Raw genomic sequence first — 24,371 nt, 5'->3', positions numbered from 1 at the left:
TACTGATTGAGAAATAAATAAAAAAATATAATATTAATTTATTTTCGACACTTAATATTTAAATGACAATAAATTACTAAAATATCTTCCTTTTCCCTCCCTCTAAGTCTCGGAAATCTAAATTTTTAGATTTGTATAAATATGAACAAGAGTTAAAAATTAGTTTGCCCAAGAAGCTTCTTTTCTAACATGTGTACTTTGTACGCACGCACTTCTTTTTTATTTCAAACCAGCTCCCGCCCGCGTTAATTTCATGCATTTTACCAAAGTCTCTTGCGACTTCTTTAATGATTATTCCGTATATTAAAACACAGCATAATTAATTACACACCTATGACCTAAACCTTTACGAATCAGTATACTATTGGCATAAGCTACAAAAACTCAGTCAGGTTCTTTATTTTACAATAAAAATAATGCTCTAACACTAGTATTTATTATAATTATTATGTTTATGAATTGTATTATTCTCGTCTGCTTTTTTGTTTGTTTAAATAAACATAGGTATTGACGCCATCAGGATTTCTTCAGGCAATGTCCAACCGGGGTGTAAACATAATAATGTTGGACATTGCCATTGATTTCATTGGGGTTTTTGCTTTACCAACATGCCAACGTCTCTCAATTCAGAGTTTGTCTGGTGTAAGCTGTAAAAAAAAGTACCATTATTTATATTATTCCTAGTATATATTATTTCTCTAAGTATTTATTTATTATTCATTAAACTTATGTTAACGTATGGAAACATCTGTCGAAGCAAGTTTGACAGTTTAATTTAATTTTAAAATTTTCCTTTAGAAATATTGCTATTAGCTGCTGAAAAGCACAATAGCAATGGAGGTACACTAGGTCAACAACACGGCCACGGCCTACGGATGAAGGAGGAGGCGTAGGCTATGGACGATCGGACTGCGGCGATGAGCGAGATGCGTATCTGCCTTATTAGAAACCGAATTATAAAAGATTTTATCCGGAAAACTCAACCAACATAGACTTTTAAGTGTATAAAGAATCCACAAACGACGATAGATTGGGCAACAAGAGCCCTATATACTTGAACCATATTTTCACAATGGACATAAAAGGTGTGACGGGTATTCAGGGTGAAGCTAATAAAATAGCAGTTATTTTTTTTAATAATTTGATTAATAACACCACTTTCCTCACAAAATATGACATTAAGGCGTTGATACCGGCAGCGCAAATTGAAGAAACCGGCATCATTAGATTTGTTCCAGCGAATATTATCTAACAAAGAACTTTAAAAAACAAAGATTTTTTCGGAGGTGAACACTTGTGTAAGCAATGTGATAAACCAACCAAAATCAGTTGCATAAACTACAGTGGGCCTCATCTTGCGATTTCTAGATTATATCCTATCAAAACCAAGAAGATTAGAAAAGAAAAGCAACATATCTTAAGCAAGTGTCGCCTTAACAAAACAAGTCACCACCTATGAAACAGATTTCCCTCCACTCCCACAACTTGTAAATAAGTCTGTAAATATCTCTGGAAATTAGTTGGTACAAGATGTAAATAAAGTTGAAATAGTCCATTCTAAAGACCTTAAAACTCAAATAATTTCCAATAACTATATACTTATGGCCCTAGTGCAGACGTTGGCGGAATTAGCCCATAAAGATGACAGTACTCCCACTAACATTAAAACTATTAAAAATGCATTATTAAAAAACTTAACATAATGGATTGGGTAGGGCCTAATCCAAGCTACGTATTGTTCAGTTTAACATACAATGTGCAAATAGTAAAAAACCTATCACTATAACTAACCTATTAAGGATCTATCCTATCGCCAAACTCCAAAAAAGTACATTGTTTCTTTCCATTTTTCGTCATCGTTTCTTGAAGTAGGGCGAATGGAAAAAATATATTGTGGAGTTGAGTAGTTTATGTATCCATTTTAAAAGATCGATACACGATTTAAATAACTTTGCTCGATAGAAAAAAAATCCAAACATAGCCAATTTTTAACACTTTGAATTCATTTTATGACGAAAATGTATATAGAACATAATTTTGAAATTTACACGATATATTTAATCGAAAGCCAAGTAATCCATATCAGAAAAAAAATGATAAAATTACATTAATTGAATGTTTTACATAACTAATTGTTATTACGGGCCGACGCGACGCGCCTCTCCACTGCGCACCGCAGTCCACCCCGAGACACTGACAAAGCAATTCGTGCTGGGATAGGGCCTTAATCCAATTTTTAAAACAATAAAATATTGATATTTACCTTCTAAATGGGACATGGTTCAAAGATAATTTCAAAAATAATTTTAAAACACCAGGTTATAATATTTACAAAAAAATTCAAACAATGCACATAATGGAGTTGCAATACTAATAAAACCATATCTTAAGTATAATATATTAAATACTAGATTTTATGAAGATATACAAACAGTTGCTGTATCTGTATCAACTGGACATAGTAGTCTAACAATTCTCTGTATATACTGTCCACCTTCAAGTGGGCGTATACGATTTAATAGACTCCGTTACATTATTAATGATTTACCAAAGCCCATATTTATGAGTGGTGACTTTAATGCTCATCATATTGCATTTGGTTGTCAGTCAACCAAAGGTAGAGGTCAGGAGTTATTTAATTTAATTGATGACTTAGATTTGTGTATTTTAAATAACGGTAGACCTACAACCTTAAATCGCCCTAGACAAACTGCTTCTGCCATTGATGTAAGCTTCATCAGTGGCAGCCTCGCACCACTATGTGAATGGTCTGTACATGATGATACGATGGGAAGTTACCATTATCCAACAATAACAGAGATTTCATTAGATATAGATAAATATCATCTCAATTCCCCTGTAGATAGGTTTATATATAAAAAAGCTGACTGGGAAACATACACAGCTCTTTCAAAAACAATGTTTAATAATTTGATACTTCAATCACATGATCCTATTTCAACATATAATAATTTCTGTTCTCATTTAGATACTCTTAAAGAAATGTCAATTCCAAAGCTCACTAAAACAACCACTTTCATAAGCAGACCACCATCTCCTTGGTGGAATTGTATATGTGAACAAAGTGTTATTGCTTCATATAATGCACTAAAACTATATAGAAAAGATGCCCAGAAAAAGAGAACAATTTCAGAACAGAAAAAAATTGGATGGAATAACTTATGTAACACTTTTAATAGAAATACTCACATAAGTAAAATTTGGAATTTATTAAAAATGTTCAAAGGCATAAGACCTAAGAATAAATCATATACAGATGTGTTTATATCTCCACTCTTGGATAAATTATCAGATAATAGCAACTTAATTGAAGTAGATCAACTGAACATTGTTTTTGAAATCAACAATGATAACCCAAATTCAAAATTTTTACTGGATCCATTTTCATGGTCTGAATTTTTAACAAGTTAGTACTCTAGACGAAATACAACTTCTGGCTTAGATGATTATCCTTACATTGTAATTAAAAACTTAGATGTTTCTGCCCAAAAGTTGTTTCTTAACATCGTCAATTTGCTTTGGCGTAATAAATCTATTCCACAGTCATGGAAAACACAATGTGTTGTCCCAATACTAAAGCCCGACAAATGTCCTGAGTTTCTGTGGCTTCCGTAGAGGGCGTAGTAGTGCAGACAGTTTCACCTCTTTAATCTTTGACCTGAAAAATGCAAAACATAGAAAATTAAACACTGTTTGCATATTCCTAGACGTTTAAAGTGCTTTTGACAGTGTTGATCCTGGTATACTAGTTCAAATCATGTCTAGGTTGGGTGTGCCCGGGCACTTATGTAAGTGGATTTTTAATTTTTTGAACAAAAGGACAATCCATGCTAGGCATAACCATATTTTATATGGACCCAAATGTGCCTCGAGAGGTACAATGCAGGCTGCCACACTATCTCCATTACTGTACAATATATACACAAGTGAAATTTGTAAATATGTAAATATTTTACAATTTGCTGATGACATTGTATTATACAGCAGTAATTACAACTTAGAGATTGTAGTAGATAATATGAACAAATCCTTATTTCAACTATTACAATATTATAATGATCGTTTACATTAAAAATTAAACCCGTCAATATTGTATAAAAGTATTGTAAGAAGTCACTTAGATTATAGCTCACTCGCTTATATGAATAGTTCTCATGTAAATAAATTAGACATATTGCAGAATAAGGCTTTAAGAATAATATCTTGTGCTATGTGCCCAACTCCCATAAGGGCCATGCAAGGTGAGACAAAAGTGATGCCTTTGATTTTGAGGCGAATCTTACTTGCTGAAAGATACTGTCTCAAATTAATAGCATCAAACAACACTCAAGTAATAAACAAAATTGTACCTTATATAGATAGATCCCTAAGAAGAGCATTAACAATAGCACAAGGTTTACTATGTGGTAATTCTCCAACACTGTCCAATATATTTCTGGAAATAGACAATAGTTTTTTTTAAATTAGAAAACAGTTTCCATGGCCATGTAACATTTTTCATCTCATTTTTTCTCTTATCAGTGTATTTCACATACAATTAATGTAGTTCAACAGACAATAAACAATAATTCGGAAATGCTTCAATTTTTAGAGGAAAATACAATGTACTATGTTATCTACACTGATGGGAGCAAAGCAAGTGATTATGTACATGCTGCTCAATATGATCCACAAGCAAAATTTTCTTCAAGTTTTATTTTTAGTAAGTAGTATTGTTTTACCCTGCTCTATATTTACGGCAGAGGCATATGCAGTGTATCAGGTAATAATGCGTATTCGCGAAATCAAAAACATTAAATATTTTTTAATAATTTCTGATTCCTTGAGTTTGATAACAGCTATATTCAAGTTACCCTCACAGTTAAATTCAAGTCTAATTATATCCTTTACTTCATTAAACAAATAATTCACCAATATCACAATAAAAAAAATTCCAAATTTTATTTCTATGGGCTTCCCACAAAGGTACCTCTGGCAATGAAATAGCTGATAAAACTACATACATACCTATTATAAAGAAGTTAATGCTGTTGACGTTAGAAATAAAATTAATGTTCCTATGTCCGATTGCTTGCAATGTATTGACCAGAATACTCAAATATTGTGGTTAGAATTGTGGAAGTAAGATCAATATACGAAAGGAAAATGGTATGGACTATGGAAGCATACAATAAAGCTTACCTGCAAGACCTTGGTATCATCGTATGCAAGTAATGCTACTCGAGAATTTATTCCTATCATATATAGACTGCGTTTTGGTCATAATACTGCACCGTCACACCTTGCTCAACTCGGCATTATTGCGAACAAAACCTGGACCTGTAGAAAGTCGAAAACTAAATTTGTATGAAAATTGAAAAGTTGAAACTGACAGTTCATGTCGACAGTCGGTAGCACAGAACACTATTACTTCAAGCAAAGAAGAACAACAACTTCATATTAAAAAATTTCTTACATTAGCGCTCCAGTTAATGCCATCGGTACTATCATATGGCGCGAGAATTTAAAATGGTATGCAAGTACAGAATTTAAGGTATAATTCCATCTAGAGAAATAAAACAAGGAGTGTACATGTGTAACAATTTTATTAAACTACAATAATTAAATTAATAATGTTAATATAACAACAGAAAAGCGTCAATATAGCACAGTATATCTCTTTCTCGTTAATGTTGATATCATACACAAAAGCGTCAATGTAGCACGGTTAGAGTCTCTATCTCGTTAAAATGTTGATATCACAACACAAAAGCGTCAATATCGCACGGTAAGAGTCTCTATCTCGTTAAAATGTTGATATCACAACACAAAAGCGTCAATATCGCGCAGTAAGAGTCTCTACTCTCTATCTCGTTAAAAGGGTTGGATTTAGAATTACGTCGCCTGAATTTGATGATACTGATTATGCAGATGTTTCGAGGGACCTTGATTGGAACACCTCCAAGTGATTTTTGCTATCGGAAATGCGTTTAAGTATTTTAAATTTTTTTTAAAAGTTTTGTGTAATGTATTGAAATTTGTAAACAATCCGACATTTTCTACTTTTCTATTGGTTATAAGAGATGTGACATGTGACATTCACGTAGAAAAATCGGTGATAATTTCGTGTTGATATATTATAGGGTTCCGAAAAATTTGAAATTATCGATACCTACTCGTTGTTGTACTTGTATTAATTCATTGTTTGCAATGTTCTGTATTATTTAATTCTTACTAGAATAAAGTGTTTACTTTAATATCCAAAACGTACCCAAAACCGAATCAGAGCACCCCACTATCCACGTGGAGGAAGAGCAGCCCCCACCCGCTGTAACCCTCCGCAGCTTCGGCATTTTGGTCACCTTCGGCTGCAAATCCCGTAGCACCCGGAGCTATCGAAAAAATCTATTATTATTATTGTTCGGTTAGGTTAGTATATAATAAAATAATAGTATATAATAAAAAAAAAATAAAAAAAAGGGTGCGTGTACTTATGTACGCGCGTAAGAAGTTATACTTCTTTGGCATTATTAAAAATAGTTTTTGATTGCATGCAAATAATTAATTATAATTAAATAATCAAAGACTGGAAAAGGTGTCATTATAGTCAATAAAGTTCAGTTTACATTTGAAAAATTAAATAAATACATATTTATTATTATTCTTTTACATTAAGTGTAACATAAATTCTATTATTATTCGAATGTTGTTTTTTAATTATGTCCAATGCCGTAGCATCTTCCGTGGGCAACTTCACGCTGCTAATTTTGTGTCACGGTGCGCGCGCTTCGTAAAATTTCACTCTCATCAATTTTTCACAACGCGCCTAAAGAAGTATAACTTCAAAAAAAAAAAATCAAAACAAATAATACAAAAAAACGGGTTACGGTAGGTTACGTTTGGTAATATGTTTTTGGTTTTTTGAATTTATTTATTTAAATAACTTTTTCCGGCGCACGACATTGGTGGGGGGTGATTACTACACCCCTCCTCCCACCATCTCCCATCTCCCCCGCGCAACCCCCAATTCGGGCGACGTAATTCTTAATCGTTACCCGTTAAAATGTTGATATCCCAACACGAAAGCGTCAAATTTGCTCTGGAGTCTCTTTGTAATTGATGATTATACAGCACAATTAGCTTTTTTTTGCAGTAGCTCTCTTTTTGGCAAGAACTACAGTAAAAGCTCCCTATTCGCGCTTCCTTCATTCGCGTTTTCACTATTCGCGGATTAAAAAAATGCAACCCAATTTCTTTATAACGTATCCCCTATAAACCCATAGGCGAATGCTACACGCTCGATATTTATCGTGATATTTATCTGGTATTTTTTTAGTATACTACACACTCGATACGAATCGCGTCAGTACGACGGTAAATTTCATTGAGTACACTCGTACGTTTCGTGTTACAATATGAGTAACAATATTAAGAAAGCTTGCGTCAGTATATGCTGATATATATCAATATCCAAGACTTTGAATTGTAAACATTTTCCGCTGCAGCACCAGATCGTTTCAAATCTGTTATTTTTTAAATTATTTTCTGTAGTTTGCCTAGTTTGCATTTGAGGTGTCCCATATGGCCGATTTACACGTATTAAGTTGACTAAAAATTTACTAAATATTAACTTAATTTTAAGTAACTTAACCCGTGTAAATAGTTAATTTAGTAAGAAGTTGCAAGTTAAAATTTAGTTGCAACTAAACAAGGTAGAATAGAATTTTGTCTATTTTTCGGTTAAGTTGGCGGGCGTGGCTAATCACTTGACACGTTTGGACAGGCAAAATTTAGTTAAATTTTAGTGAAAAGCATAAGCTGGCGGAGTCATTGCAAAGCTATGCTTTTGCTTTCGGCGCTGGAAGCTCAAAAACATATCCAAAACTATTTGTCCGATATGCGTATACAACAATTCATGAACAGTAGTAGAACCCCTTCCCCAATGAATAATAGTAGCCGTTTTACTCCTTCGCCTTCTTCAAATACGTATTACGTTGAGTCCCCAGAACCTTCACAATCATGTATTGGAGCATACAATACAGTAAATCCCCAATCAGGAAGAGAAAATCCTATAATATTTTGTTCTGTGGTCGTCCATCTTGAGCGAATAAAGCGTAGAAAAGAAACCGTCGCCGTGCCGTGCAACCGAGCTAGCTCTTTCTCATGTATACGGTTTACACACGGTCGCCGTGCCATGTGAAAGTTCTCATTGTTGGTCATATATTACTACTTTACACGACACGGCGACCGTGCCGTTGCCGTGTGCATATGTTACGTTAGTTATTTACCCAGTGTAGCTTTATATTCTAATAAATTTAACAGATAACCATTATTAAAATAACATAATATGTTGATACTGATGTTATTAACATTAATAACAAGAAAAATTGCAAAGTTTGTTAACGTTGAATAATTTTACCTAACAATATGGTAGATATTTATTCAATCAGGTAATATTGATCTGGATATAGCTGATTACTTGATACCAGGCCATAAACTCCAAAAAAAAAAAATTGCTCATTGCTTGTTTTGTAGAGCTCTTTTTAATTTTCGCAGATAATGCCACTGTTGGCATTGGCTGATACGTAAGCTGACGGACTGTGGTCGGTAGCCTACAGCCTAAGTAAACATTTTAATAAGTACCTGCATCTCAAAAAAATTACCACATGCTTTAATCAAAACATGTAATTTTTCAGATTTAATCTAGCAAATATAAGGACAAGAGACAAAAAACAATTGATGAATCAGTGGAAGTGCACTAAATTGAATACAAAAAAAGAGTTGTCATCTTATCGCCGTGTAACATCAAAAACTGGAGGTGGACCAAAGCCACCATCACTTCCTGTTCGCTCCACGCTACGAACAGTAGAATAAAGGATAATACATAATATATTCAAATATAAACATTACTTTTTATATAGATCAGGATTTTTTTTTTGAAATAATTAGTACCATAACTAAATTTCACCTGATACGAGTATTGGAAAACGAAAACCTTATCGAAATTAATTAATACTACGCAATTAGCATAAACATTACTTAAAGATATTCTAACCAATTTATTGTTATTTGACATTGAAACTATGACGTCAACGTTTTCTAATTAAGTATTTGCATATATAGTGATATACCACGTGTTATTTTAATTAATATCAATAACAAAAAAACAAAGCCTTTTATTCAGACCATACAGTAAATTTAATATATAAACAAGCTCTTTATCCCCTTGCAAGGGGCAAATGCCTCCCCCACTCTCCTCCATTCGTCCATTCCTCCATTTTCAATGCGCGCGACGCGTTGCCATATTATAATATTTTCCATGATGTTTGTGAATATGTCGTCCCATCGCTCATGTTATCGTCTTCTACCACGCTTTTCGAAACGTGGACATAATTTTTTCCGATTACTGGACCATTTCTCCATACTACCTCATATAACCGGTCCAGTCCACTTTCACTTCACCTTCTCAATGGTCGTTCCAATGTCCCTTACTATTGTATAGTGCATGATAAGAGTTGGTGCCCAAGTTTGACATACGTTATACGTACCGTAAGTGAGTACTATCCTGTGTAAATTTACAATTTCTTTATTCAAGAACAAGTTACATTGTTTTAGCAGATACTGGAGCCCCTGAACTAAGTCTAGGGAGACCTGTACATCAGGGTACTCCTCAGGGTTACGAAAATACTGTATAAAGAAAAATAGAAAGTTAAGACTTATTACTAAAATAAAGATACAGGTTGCCATCAGATAAACAAACATTGTTAACTTCTTTTCTGGTCATGAGGGTAATTTTGTTACGGATTAAAACGCAATTATAACAATTTTAGCGTAACGAAGATGTGCAGCGGTTTTGTCGAAGAAAAGGGAACGATTGAGACCGATTGAAAGAGAGTGAGAAAGCGCGAACGTCGCATTACACACAGTGCCATGGAGTGAGAGGTGGGAGAGAGCTATAGTGAGAACAATTAAGAGAGAGAAAGTAAGAGAGATCGAGAAAAATACAAGCTATTTGTTGATGTATTCGTTTAGTAGTTACATATTAGAACTTTAGATGGCAATTTAGGGTAATTGACTGCTTCACGACTGATTTGAGAGCGACCGCCGATGCGAAAACCGCTGTGTGAGTTCGTGAAGTGAGTTACAGAATCGCAGGGCTGACTCGAAATATGGCACAACTTAACACGTAATACCTAACATGTGGATATACTGCTACAATTTTAAGAATACTATCTAACAAAATACAATAATAATATTTATAATAATATTGTCATTATTTAGGGTCCTTCAAGAAAAGAGCGTACCAATTCTTGAAAGGCCGGCAACGCACTTGCGAGCCTTCTGGCATTGTGAGTGTCCATGGACGGCGGTATCACTTAACATCAGGTGAGCCTCCTGCCCGTTTGCCTCCTATCACATAAAAAAAAAAAAATTCAGTCGCATAACGTCTTGTGTAGTAAACGCAGATTTTTATTTATTTATATTATCATTAGCACGTATACAGTGTGTAAACAGTGTGAATATAGATATACAAATACATGGAGTGATCATCTACTGGTACATGATCATTTATTAGGGCTTTTAGCTTAGTAATAATTAATTTACAAAGAAGTTTCACTTCTGACAAGTTAATTCTTTTTCACTAGTGGGAGTGCCATGCTGTTGCCTTCGGGTTTCAGCCAAATGGGCAGGCACGACCGGGGCAGTACCACTGTCTCTCAGAAAACCGGCGTGAAGTGATGCAATAAGTTTGCCTTATTGTACTCGCGTTTCGTGCGGTGAGAGAGACTCCCGGAGCCCATTTCCCCCCCCCCCCCCCCCCTCTACAAGAAATATGAAGGTGCAGAAAAAAAGACAGAATCTACCCCAGGGGGGTACCACACGCGCTCGCGGTGGAGAATCCCCCTCTGGGCGTCCAACACCGGGACACTCTGCGCCCGGTGGTGGACGCACAGGCTGCCCTTCGTATTCTGGGGGGGGCAATTCTGCGCTCGGAAAAAATAACATAATTCGTTCTCGGGGCAAACGGAGCAAACCTACAAAGGCACCCCCGTCCACACTCGCCGTGGACTTCACAAATGTTAGGGGGCTCAATACCAATATCAACGCAGTCCACTACCATTTAGAGACTGCGAAGCCGGCCTTGCTCTTTCTTACCGAGACTCAGATTTCCTCCCCGGCTGATACTTCCTACCTCTCCTACCCGGGGTACAAATTAGAACATTCATTTGTGCCGCGGGCGGGAGTTTGCGTGTACGTCAGAGAGGATATCTGTTCTCGTCGCCTCGGGACGCTTGAAGGAAGGGACCTATCTAACCTCTGGCTGCGCGTAGACTGCGATGACCATCCGCGATTCTACGCATGCCTGTATAGGTCCCATAGCGGAAATATCGAAACTGACCGACTCATTGAGCACATCCAAATGGCTACAGATTCCCTGCTCGAAAGGGTTCCTACCGCTGAAATCGTGATACTTGGCGATTTTAACGCCCACCATGCCGATTGGCTCGGCTCTGAAACTACCGATCACGCGGGAAGATCCTTTCACGACTTTGCTTTAGCCTACGACCTGACACAAATGGTCCCTGCGATTACGCGAATACCAGATGTGGATGGTCATAAACCCTCTTTGTTGGACCTTCTGCTGACTTCACATCCGGAGAACTATCAAGTCTCTGTTGTCCCGCCATTGGGTTCATCAGATCATTGTGTGGTCCGGAGTACTGTGCCATCTACGCGCCCTTCACGGCCCCGCTTTATGGGTTGTCGCCGTATTTGGCACTATAAGTCAGCAGATTGGGACGGGATGCGGTCTTTCTTTGCGTCCTACCCTTGGGGGCCTATGTGCTTTTCGCCGGAAGCTCCAGATTCCGTCGCCGCCTCTGTCGCCGAAGTGGTTCTGCAGGGCATGGAACTCTTTATTCCATTTTCTGCGGTGCCGATCGGTGGCAAGTCTCAGCCCTGGTTTAAACGTTCTTGCAAGGCGGCCTCGCGTCGAAAGCGAGAATGCTTTAAGGCATGGGCGGAAGCGGCGAAATCTCGTGATGCCAATACCAGCGAACTTAAAACAGCATATAACTCAGCCTCCAGGTCCTTCAAACGAGAAATCACTAAGGCAAAGTCAGAGCACATTGCCAGATTTGGCGAGAGATTGGCCCAACTCCCTTCAGGGACTCGAGCCTTCTGGTCTCTCGCCAAAGCTGTCCAGGGGAATTTTTGTCAGCCCTCCATTCCGCCACTGCACAGGGAGGATGACTCTCTGGCCCACACTGCGAAGGAGAAGGCCGACCTTTTGGGCTGTCTCTTCGCGTCCAACTCGACTTTGGATGACCGAGGGAGATCACCACCGACCATTTCGCGGTGTGATTCCTCGATGCCGGAAATCACATTCCGGCAACGTGCTGTCCGCAAAGCACTATCTTCCTTGGACATTCATAAGTCGAGCGGGCCGGATGGTATCCCCCCAATTGTGCTGCGTACTTGTGCTCCTGAGTTGGCTCCGGTCTTAACGCGCCTTTTCCGGTACCTGTACTCGCTCGGCACTGTCCCGAAGTGCTGGAAGACCGCTTCGATACATCCGATCCCAAAAAAAGGCGATCGCTCTGATCCGTCCAACTATCGCCCAATAGCTATAACCTCCTTGTTCTCCAAAATAATGGAAACCATTATTAATTGCCAGCTCTTGAGTTATCTAGAGGGTCACCAGTTGATTAGCGATTCTCAGTACGGCTTTCGTCGTGGTCGCTCAGCTGGTGACCTCCTTGTATACCTTACCCATAGGTGGGCGGAAGCAATTGAGTCCAAGGGGGAGGCGCTGGCGGTAAGTTTGGACATAGCGAAAGCCTTCGATCGGGTGTGGCACAGAGCACTGCTCTCGAAGCTTCCAGCCTATGGGCTTCCCGAGAAATTATGCGATTGGATCTCCAGCTTTCTGGCCGATCGGAGCATCAAGGTCGTCATCGACGGAGCATGTTCCGACCTTAAACCCGTGAACGCTGGGGTCCCACAAGGCTGTGTTCTATCCCCGACCCTATTTCTTCTGCATATCAATGATATGTTGCAACTTAACAACATTCACTGCTATGCGGATGACAGCACTGGGGATATTCTTTACACTGGCCGGGCAGGTATTTCTCGGGCAGTTGTTGATGAGTACCGGAACAAACTTGTGTCTGAAGTCGAAACTCTACTACGTGGAGTCTCAGACTGGGGCAGACAAAACCTAGTCCAATTTAACCCCAAGAAGACACAAGTTTGCGCGTTTTCCGCTAAAAAAACACCCTTTGTCGCTACTCCTCTTTTCGAAAACACTCTTCTTAAAGCCACAGCCAGCATTGGAATACTTGGCGTTGACATATCGAACGACGTTCAGTTTCGCGGTCACTTGGAGGGAAAGGCTAAATTAGCCTCCAAAAAGCTTGGTGTGCTCAGCAAGGCGAGGCGGTACTTCACTCCGGGCCACCGTATGCAACTATATAAAGCGCAAATTCGGCCCCACATGGAGTACTGCTCTCACCTCTGGGCGGGGTCTCCCCAGTACCAGCTCCTTCCACTTGACCGTATACAACGCAGAGCGGTTCGAATCGTCGACGACCAATCCCTCTCCGAGCGGCTTGATCCTTTGGCGTTGCGTAGAGATGTGGGGTCACTCTGCATCTTCTACCGCATTTACCATGGAGAGTGTTCAGAGGAGTTGTTCGGATTAATACCTGCAGCTGAATTTCATCATCGGACGTCGAGACAGAATACGAAATTCCACCCGTATCACCTCGACGTCCGCCGTTCCACAACTGAGCGTTTTTCAAGGCAGTTTTTGCCGCGCACAACCACTATGTGGAACCAGCTGCCCACTGAAGTATTTCCGAACCAATTCGACTTAGGGTCCTTCAAGAAAAGAGCGTACCTATTCTTAAAAGGCCGGCAACGCACTCGCGAGCCCTCTGGCATTGAGAGTGTCCATGGGCGGCGGTATCACTTAACATCAGGTGAGCCTCCTGCCCGTTTGCCCCCCGTTCTATAAAAAAAAAAAAAAAAAAAAAAAAAAATTTGACCTCTAAAAAGGTTGCAATAGTAGTTTCATGCTCACACAAATGAATAAATAAATAAACACTAGATTCTCCTGTTTATAGATACCCTATTATTTTATAATTACTGTAACAAAATATTTTATGAAAACATTGATCTTTAGTAACATTTTGAAAGTTTAAGATATCTATCCATCCTGTTTAGTTTAAATCCTTAGACTATTCACTGAGAGTATCAATTTTAGCGGACTCTGACGTGATAATCCTTTTGTTAGATAGTATTTTTAAAATTGTAGCAGTATATCCACATGTTAGGTATCCTTAGTTTCGTGCTTTAAGTTGTCTGTCCCTCACAATTTCACACATTCCACAAACATCACGGTTCGTCAGTTTTCGGGTTATAGTCGGTAAATATAAACTCTTTATTGGAAGTTATAAACAAAACACGTAATCTAAGATATCCTAATAATTAAATTTATTACTTACCTTTAAGTGGCCCCTTTTCAAAATAGGTTGCGGTCAATATCAATATTATCTTCACAATAGTCATAATAGGTTATTATTGGCAAGACTTTGTTTTATATTCTGAAGCAAGTGTTTTTATCTATTCTGAATTTAAACGAAGTCCCCCATAACATGTTTGATATAATAATTATGTAACAACCTAACATTAGACTTATTTCGATATGCCAACCCCAAGCATACTGAAGCTATGTGAAGTATTAAGGAGATCGCCTTTAAATCGAGTAGACACGACAAAAGAATTTTTGTTTGTGTGAGAGTCTTTGTAAGGTTAACTTAACTTAATTGAGATTATATTTAAATTTAATATTTAATTACCATAAACATGTAAATTCAAAAATGGAGGCGTTTCAAAGTGTAACTGACAATATTATAATCGTTTGATTATATTTTTAATTACTACTCGTACGATATATTTGCTACGTAAATGGATAATTTCGTAAGTTCTCATCGCTAGGGACCATAAAAGCAAGCAGCTGAAAGCAGCAGGAGCAGCAGTGAAATGAAAAAATATTATAATCCTTAAATGACTTTTGAATAATTCCATTAAAGTCAACAAGACAAAAATTATGAAAAGTGTCGTTTACATAACAAATAATGTACTCAACCAAGAAAAGTTAATTAAATGGAAAATTACAATAAATTAATTTCCTCTACATTTCAATTATACTTACAATAACATCATTCTATCAATGTCACAGTTTAATTGCTTTTTGTTAAAATAGTTGAAATATTTGCTTGCACTGCTGAATTACAAATACATGCGTTTGATAAACGTGTAATACCAGAAAGTACCCGAAAGTTAATGCTTATGTTCCTAAAGTACACATTATTATTTTGTCAGAACATGTTATTATAATTGATATTTGTCAAGCAAACGCACAACTACTTCCTGATCGATTTGACAATACAGTTTCGTACTTATAGAGATATACTATCTACATAAACTCTTCATATAGACTGGATAAAGATTCGCTCCAGTTTCAGTTTTACAGGTTTTTATTTCAAATGTCAAAACGTTGCTTTGGTGACGGTGGTAACAAATGAAAAAAAATTTATAAGGGACTCAGCTGTAATGGGGAAGGTACCTATATACCCAAAGTAAATGCAAGCGTCAAATGGGAATAGCATCATACGTTAATATTAGTATGACTGTTTTCGTGCAAGCATATATTACAAGACTTTTCACAATGGATTCTTTACTATTTAAAGCCGATTCTTGCGCCGTACCTAATCATCAAAACCCTGTAAGCTTTTTTTACTGTTAAATGAGCGTTTTTATCATATTATTAATATTATTATTTTATCTTTAGTCAACAAGATACCTGTCAGGCAATGAATTTCCAACACAACGGTTGCTCTTTAATAAATCTACCTCAATACATCATATAATAATTCGTAACTTCAAGAGTAATCTCAATCTTCTTACTACTTAGCGAGTGAGATTCTTCGTCCCTAGGCCGTTAGTGCCGTATGTACCGTAACGCAGGTTCCAATGGTACATTGGTGGTAGTCCTACATATTTTACCCAACATGTCCTTCCCAAATGATAGTATGTAAAAACAATTATAGTTTTATATAGTCAGAGTGTTCGTATCGCCTCGAAACCAAAACGTTAATATAATAACAAAGCTGTACAATGATATTTTAATGTATATTAATAAAATACATTAAAATATCATGAAATGTTTGGATAAGGCAAACCCTGTTCGTGTGTTTAGTTACTTTTCCACGTGTAAATCCTAATCATTACTTTGATTTTGACATTTATTTATTAATGCTTAACTGTCAGCCTTCCACACAATAAGAAATTTTACTTGGTGTAATAAGTATAGCATAATATGTAGCATTTACAGAAAAACTGCCAATTTGTTGGATTGTGAAAATTTAACTTAGGTAACATTCAGTATTTTAAAATCTATTACACTTTAAGTAAACGTTTAAAACTTCTAATTCGCTCTTAATGTGTATGGTAGTAGAATTCTGTTTTTACGCTGTCGTGGCTGTTATCATAACCATGTTGCATATGCAAGAATAGTTCTTCAAGCAAGACTGGATTACTGAAAGACCACGAAACGTTTTGGGTTTCATTAGGTAAAGAGACCGGGACCACAAGCAATCCACGGGATTAAGAGTTACGGTCTGAATAGAGAGTAAGGTTTGCCCTTGTCAATGCTAGATGAGGGTAAGGGTTTCTTGTTTATATAAATGATCTACCTTTCATGGTAGAGAGTAAACATCGGATAGCTTTGTTTGCTGATGATACGTCCGCAATGTGAACAATGCTCTATCTTCGCTTGTCCATTGGTTTAGTATGAATAACCTTCTACTTAATGCATAAAAGACAAAATGCATTAAATTTTGTGCAAAAAATGCAAGGGTTATGGGTACTAGACCAATTATAAACGGTGAGGAATTGAATCTGGATGATACAACTGTATTTCTTGGAATCACCATGGATTCAAAACTTCAGTGGTCCCCTCATATTAACGGATTGGCGAAGAGACTTAGTTCTGCAGCCTACGCGGTTAAAATAATTCGCTCACTAACTGATGTCGATACAGCTAGACTTGTTTGTTTTAGTTACTTTCATAGCTTAATGACTTATGGCTTATTATTATGGGGTCATGCTGCTGATGTCGAAACTATTTTCATCCTGCAGAAGAGGACTATTCGTGCAATCGCACGTGCAACGCACAATGTTAATACTCGGAACAAACGCAGGCTGCAATTTCCCCGTACTAGACTATCTAAAGTTAGTAATTCTTTTTTGGGAAAAGGAATACTCTTCTTTTATAAAATCCCAGAGGCTCTTTTATCTCTGCCTTTTAATAAATTTAAGAAATGTATTAAAGAAAAGCTGTGTAAAAAGGCTTACTATAAAGTTAACGATTATCTAGTTGATAAAAGGGCCTGGGACTAGTGCTAGACACGCTACTTCTAATTAATTTGCGATATTTGTTTTAAAATAAGTGTTGTTTGATGATTTGCTATTTTAAAAGAGTACCGAGAGTTTTTTACGCCGGCTTTTTCTCTCGGCCTACACCCTCTGTCTTCTTTGCCGTTGAGTAGGGATGCCTACAAATTCAAATTTAATGACGTGGAATAAGTGATACATGTATCTTATGTTCCATAATAAACATATTTTATTTAATTTTTATTTTTTATTTACAGACTCCAACATAGTTCATAATTTTCATTTGTAACAGGAAGATGTCGTAGCAACTGCTCGGCTTCACCGGTCAGGTAACTTTTCAGGTAATGCAACTTTTGCACTGCTTGCAACGATTTGTTGCTGTGTATCAATGACTTAAACAGGTCACGAAACGTGGTCCATTATGAGTAGTGGCCAGAAAAGGTAGGTATTGTTATTCTAGGTAATTTTACTTCACTGTTATTGTTGCTTACTACATCACTCGTAACTATAGGGCTATTTTTTAATTAATTTATTTATTTATTTATTTATTATTATTTAATTAACACACTGGCAGCTTTTAATAAGCTGATGCGCGTGTATTATGGGATTTGGAGAAACTTGTCCAGTCTATTTTTAAAGGTGTTCACAGATGGTGCACTGATCACACTTTCCGGAAGCCTATTCCAGTCGGCCACTACACGGTTTGGGAGAAAGTTGTTTAGGGGATTAGTGTTGTGTTGAGTGGTCTTAAGGTCTTCATGGAATTAGCCTTTTTCACTATATTCATAATGTGACATTCCCACTTCAAATCACAACTGATGGTAACACCCAAGTCTTTTTGCGTGAATACTGGAATTAACTGCTGTTGACCTAGGCGATAAGTAATGTGCGGATTTTTCTTTCCTATGGGCAATATTGTGCACTTATTAACATTTAGTGACAGAAGCCACTGCTTGGTCCAATCAAAAATATCATCCAATCCACCCTGTATTGCTTGAGATTGGGAGAGTGGATTTCCAAAAAATTTTATGTCGTCGGCAAAGATCGAATGTGAAATCTGTAGTGAGTTCTTCAGATCGGTCATGTAAAGAATAAAAAGTAAAGGGCCAAGTACTGATCCTTGAGGAACGCCACTTAGTACTTGTCGAGGCAAGGACAGTACATCTCCAATGCGAACTCGAAAACATCTTTCCGTAAGGTAATTCGTAATCCAAGCTAATATTTTTCCTCGGATCCCTAAGTGCTCTAACTTGCATAAAAGTCGGCGAACTGGGACACGGTCAAAAGCTTTTTCAAAATCTAGGTAGATTATATCTCTATAGATATAATCTACCTAGATTTTGAAGTAAGAAGTTTCGACCGGGGTGATCCTATGATCACCCCGGTCGAAACTTCTTACCCATTGATTCAGGCACATGAGAAGGTTAGTTGCGACAGATCGTCCTGGTACAAATCCATGCTGTTCGCAGGGTATTATATTTTCATCAAAAAGGAATTTCCTTAATTTCTCAGCTATAATCTTCTCCATACATTTGGATAATATACACGTAAGACTTATAGGTCGATAGTTGGAGGCTGATAATTTGTTACCTTTCTTAAATATTGGCACAACAACAGCAGATTTCCAATCGGACGGTACAAGGCCTGTGTTTAGCGATGCATTCATAATTTTGGCTATGTTATCTGCGAGTGATTTGCCACATTTTTTTAATAGTATGGATGGAATTCCGTCTGGTCCTGACGCTGTTGTGTCGTCAAATATATCTAGGGATTTTAAAACCATTTCACTCGTAATCGAGAAAGCATCAAAGGAAGCTTCAGTCCTGGAAAGTTTGATGTTCGGTATTGGTCCATCAGGTTCTGGGGAGTAATTTAACTCAAAGTTATCAGCAAACATTTCCGCTATCATTGATGGCTCAACAACAAGTTCATCTACCTCATTTTTTAAAACCGATGGAATTCCTGTTTTAGAGCTGAATTGTTTTCTAATGTATGCATAAAAAGATTTTGAGGAGGTATCAATGACATTTGATTCAAATTCACTTCGTCGTTTTCTTGTAAGTTTAATTATCAAATTATTTATATATCTGTATCTTTTGTACATGCTATCAGTCCTGGCTATTCTGTATAAACGCCATAGTTCTTTTTTCTTCTTAGTTAGATGTAATATTTCGTGATTTATCCACGGCTTTTGTAGGTTTTTATTCTTGCTTTTAGTTTTAAGAGGTATAGATTTTTTAATTGCGTGTTGGATTTGATCTTTAAAGTTGATCCACAGATCATCTGATGAGCACCCTTGAATAATCAATGAATCAAGTTGGTTATTTAAACTAATATAATCAGCTTTATAGAAATCATATTGGGTCTCTTTTTTAGACTTAACTTCAGTACCAATAATTTGTATAGAGACCGTGAGTACCAAATGGTCACTTCTTCCAACTGGAGGATAATAACGTACCTCACTTATAAGAGTATCGTCATTGCAAAGTACAAGGTCTAACGTTGACTCCTCGTCGTTTCTTTTTCTTGTGATTTGGTTTACGAATTGATTTAAATTGCTGTTAGAGAACATATTAAAGAAAGATTCACTTACTTTGTCTAGTTTTTTTACTTGGTTAAGAGGCCATTTTAAGTGTGGTAAGTTGAAATCACCTATTATAAGTACCGTGTTCTCAAAGGACGCTTTATCGATTGTATCAAAAAGGACTTGGTCGGATTCTTGCATAGTGCAGGATGGAGGGCGGTACACACAAGCTAACAGAATTTTTATTCCTTTATATTCGACATCTAGCCATAGAGCCTCAACACGTGGATCGTGGTAGTTTTTATTTACTTTGGTATAAATCTTTATGTTATTCGTTTCATATGCGGCATATATCAGAACTCCACCTCCGGGTCTATTCGCTCTATCTAGTCTATATAGGGTATAATGAGGTATATTAATTAGACTATCAGTCAATTTACTGTGTAAATGAGTTTCAATTATCATTATCAAAGAAGGTTTGTGCGTTTGAACTTCAATAAGAAAAAGATCGAATTTTGCCGTTATGGATGCTAAGTTAGTGTATAAAATATTAAGTTCGGTAATATGAGGTAAAGCTAGTTTTTTGTAATTGTTGTAATTTTTGGTATGTTGTTAACATATTTTATAGTGAGATCTTTTTCACCCTTTTCGATCCTTAGGGCAAGTTCGTCTCGCAGACCTTTTAGCTGATCTCTTTGGTACGGGGTCATATCTGAATAAACTCTAACGGGTTTACCAATTTTACTCTTGTTTTTTAAAATATCGGTAGCGACGCGTTTATTCTCGAAGACGACTTTTATCGGACGTGGCTGTGAGGGGTTAACGACTGCCGGTTTACCTAAGCGAAACACATGCACTATCTTGGGGTCAGGGATTGGTATTGGATTGAAGACGTCAGCTATCTTAGCTTTGTCGTAATCCTTTCTTTCCTCTGAAGAACATGATTTTAATTCCGGTATACCAAACACAATAACATTGCAACTGCGCTTCTTTCTCTCCTCTATTTCATTTATAACAGTATCCAAGTTGACAATGGACGGTTGAGTGGTCTTCAGAACCTCGACCTCTTGTTGGAGCTCAGTAACCAATCTACGCAACTCTGGAACTTGTCTTAAACCGGTCTCACAGTCATTACAAAGATACGATAGTTTGTGCGTCTGAAGTCCAAAGACACGCAGTTCGGTCGCAGAAAGACCGTTGCATTTGTTACAAATGAGTCGGCAACACCCTTTACAAGTTACTTTGACATTTTTCTCGTCCATTTTAGCAAGACACTTAAAACATTGAGACATGATGGGACTTTTTAATGTCAATATTTTATATAATTATATTACAATATTTTATATAATTATATTATTATAATTTAGTAAATTTTTCCTTTATATCAATTTTGTATTCACTATATAAATCTTCCGTCTCGCCATATACATCTTTCAAGTTGTACTCCGATTCATCATAATCTTTCTCACCATAGTTACATAGTTATAATTTATTGTGTGTCTCTTCAAATGTTGACAGTTATAAGTGATTTCATTGTGATCGTGATTTTTCTAAGTCCCAATAAGTCAAAACATTATCAATAAACACTTGTAAAATTTTCAAGTTCCAAATCGCAAATTTTTCTAAGTGTTTGGTGTAAAAACTTCGACTTAGGCAAAATCGGGCATGGATTCCCCGTCTCAACCACTTTTGCCTTAATTATTTTACAAGTGCATGCCCTATTTTAATTTTTCTAATTTATTTTACTAGAGTTATTAGAGTTCAAATTTGTTAGGCAAAGTTTTAAAGTACTTACAGTTTTAGTCACCTTTTAAACTTACACACACATGACACAACACAATCACTTATTGACCGATCGATATCACATCTTCACCCTAGCACTAGGGGGCGCCACTACTGACGCCAGATGTTTTCGTTATCTCCAATCACTGCTGTATCCGGCTACGAAGAACCATGAACAAAAATCCACGATTCCAGGACGAAGACAATTTATTCTTAAAACATGTTAAACCTTACACTATATCTTATAAGCCACGACACAACCATAGCGCGATGCAGAAAACGCACAGCGCCATCTGTTGGTGAATTTTATAACTAAAACACAATATTATTGTATTACGTTTGGACAATATGAATGAACACTCTGAAATTATACTTGTTAAAGACCATGTGTCGTTAGTCAATTTGGAGTAGCAAACATAAGTTAATTTAGATCTTTTTTATATTACGGCTTGGTACTATTATTGTTACTTCTTGTTTCAAAACTATAGTATTAGTGTTAAAACACTATCATACTGCTAGGACGCTTCGTACCCAAACAATATTTATTCCGAGCAATTTTTCTGCCCTTTGTTTAATTAAAATCATATGTTACTAATTATTTGTGCTGATGGCTTGGTAACAATTAGGTCACCTGTTTGTCAGACGATAACAAAAGTAATTAAAAATAATTGTAGTTTTTTGGTATAATTCATTAAAAGACATATTTATTTTACTTACTTAATTTCTAAAAAATTAATTACAATGCGTAGGTATATAAAAAGCAAGGCATCATATGAATATGTACATTTACTACAGAACTGTGAATGATGATGGACGTCTCAAAGATATTCTTTATTTTACTGTTAGTAGCATGGAGCGTACAGGGTAAGTGTTTTTATTTTCTTATTAATTATATCCTTTTTCGTTTAATTACTTATTAAGTACAGTGCCGTTTTTTGTAGGCGATGCTGAAGGTATCGCCTCTAAGACTGGAGGGCAAGAGCCCGACACCCGAGTGGTGGGTGGCAAAGACGCACCCGAAGACCTTGTGCCACACCAAGTCGCTCTAATAATGAAAGAAGATAAATCCTTTGCCTGCGGTGCTGCTATCATCTCCAAAAGATGGATACTGACAGCTGCCCATTGTGTCTTAGGGTATAATAATACATACATATATGCAGTAAAGCGCTGATATAAGAGTATAACAGACTGCCGTTTTTTTTCTGAGCTTTTAAATTATATTTAATAAAGTTTAAATTTTTTTCAGTTTTAAACCATCAGAATTAATCGCTTTAGTTGGTACATTATCGAGAAGAAAAGGTGGTACATTGTATGAAATAAGCAAAATCATTGCTCACAAAGAACATAACGAGCTAAATGGATTCCGCAACGATATTGCTGTTATAAGTACGAAAAAGGCCATCGAATTCAATAAAAAGGTTCAGCCCCTGCCATTACCCACAGAGGATATCAAGTCTGGATTGTCGTGTATACTGAGCGGCTAGGGTGATAATAACGTGAGTTAACAATTTTGCGGAGATACTTATTTGTAACATTGGATATTATAGAAATAAATGTTTTATGTTTTTAAGTCAATGGAATTCATAGTTCATTTGTATGCTTTTAGTATGACCGTGATGTTAGGAACTACACACCTTTCGATTTGCAGTATCTGTATGTTAAAACTTTATCCAGCAACGATTGTAACAAGTGGTTTAGACGACGACGCTCCTCAATCACTATAAGCTCCAACCAGATGTGTACTCTTAACAAAATTAAAGAAGGAACATGCCAAGTGAGTATATATTTAAAGAGATTTTGCCGCTAATCGGTATATGACTTCACAGCCTGTGGGTGCAGAAATACTGCTTACTGTTTTTGAGCTTCGTAGCGGACAATTTACAATTTTTATGAATTATCGACCAATAACGACATTAATTGAATAATTCAAATTATCCACGTGCAATGTAAAATGTTTGTAATTGGAAATTTTCAGGGTGATGGAGGCGGCAGCTTAGTGTGCAACGGCACTTCAGCCGGTATCGTGTCCTACAACTGGCCCTGCGCTCTCGGTATCCCTGATGTGTACACCAACACGTTCATGTACATTCCCTGGATAGAAGAAAATACTAAATCACCCTAAGCATTGTCATTTATAAAATGTTTTAAATTGCATCGCACTAATTAATGTGTTTTCTTAGTAAAAGGCTCAGGCTCAGAACAGGACTTGTCTAAAATATTTAAAGAGAAGGACCTGCAGGATAAAGACGAGGACTTTCCGTGAATGCAAAAAATATATAATTTTTAAATTCACGAATTCAACACAATTTTAGCAAATTTTTAAATTCATCAATTTAAATCACCATAGGTATACAAAACTCTTGCTGCCAGATATATTAACCATACAACCGCGAATTCGAAATAAATTGGTCCAATTAGCCTGAGTTTTAATATAAAGACGATTTGCGTTTAGCCGCTAGGCCAGTAAAAATAAAACGAAAAACGTAATTTATTATTACAAGATTAAAGTCATTGACAGAACGAGCCTCTACACGCCGCCATGGAGTCTCGCAGTTGCAATTTCATACATGCGTATGCTCGTCGGAAGCGCTCAGATGACTAA

At 36.7% G+C, this 24,371-nt stretch overlaps 3 long non-coding RNA genes across 3 annotated transcripts; 2 read left to right on the top strand and 1 right to left on the bottom strand.

The window, feature by feature from the left end:
* Positions 1-420: 420 nt before the first annotated feature.
* Positions 421-5,405, bottom strand: LOC125056738. The gene is made up of 4 exons (XR_007118104.1): positions 5,203-5,405; positions 4,371-4,456; positions 3,478-3,679; positions 421-647 (listed from the first exon to the last, which is right to left on the bottom strand). It is a non-coding gene; the product is annotated as an uncharacterized LOC125056738 (long non-coding RNA).
* Positions 5,406-22,294: 16,889 nt separating this feature from the next.
* Positions 22,295-22,816, top strand: LOC125056872. Its single transcript, XR_007118123.1, has 2 exons — positions 22,295-22,633; positions 22,711-22,816. It is a non-coding gene; the product is annotated as an uncharacterized LOC125056872 (long non-coding RNA).
* Positions 22,817-23,376: 560 nt separating this feature from the next.
* On the top strand, positions 23,377-23,974 carry LOC125056873. The gene is made up of 2 exons (XR_007118124.1): positions 23,377-23,543; positions 23,745-23,974. It is a non-coding gene; the product is annotated as an uncharacterized LOC125056873 (long non-coding RNA).
* Positions 23,975-24,371: the final 397 nt, after the last annotated feature.

This window comes from Pieris napi, chromosome 15 (genome assembly GCF_905475465.1).
Source record: "Pieris napi chromosome 15, ilPieNapi1.2, whole genome shotgun sequence".
NCBI classification, from domain to species: Eukaryota; Metazoa; Arthropoda; class Insecta; order Lepidoptera; family Pieridae; genus Pieris; species Pieris napi.
The sequence above is the reverse complement of the archived record's forward strand: the minus strand, read 5'-3'. Positions and strand labels throughout refer to the sequence as shown.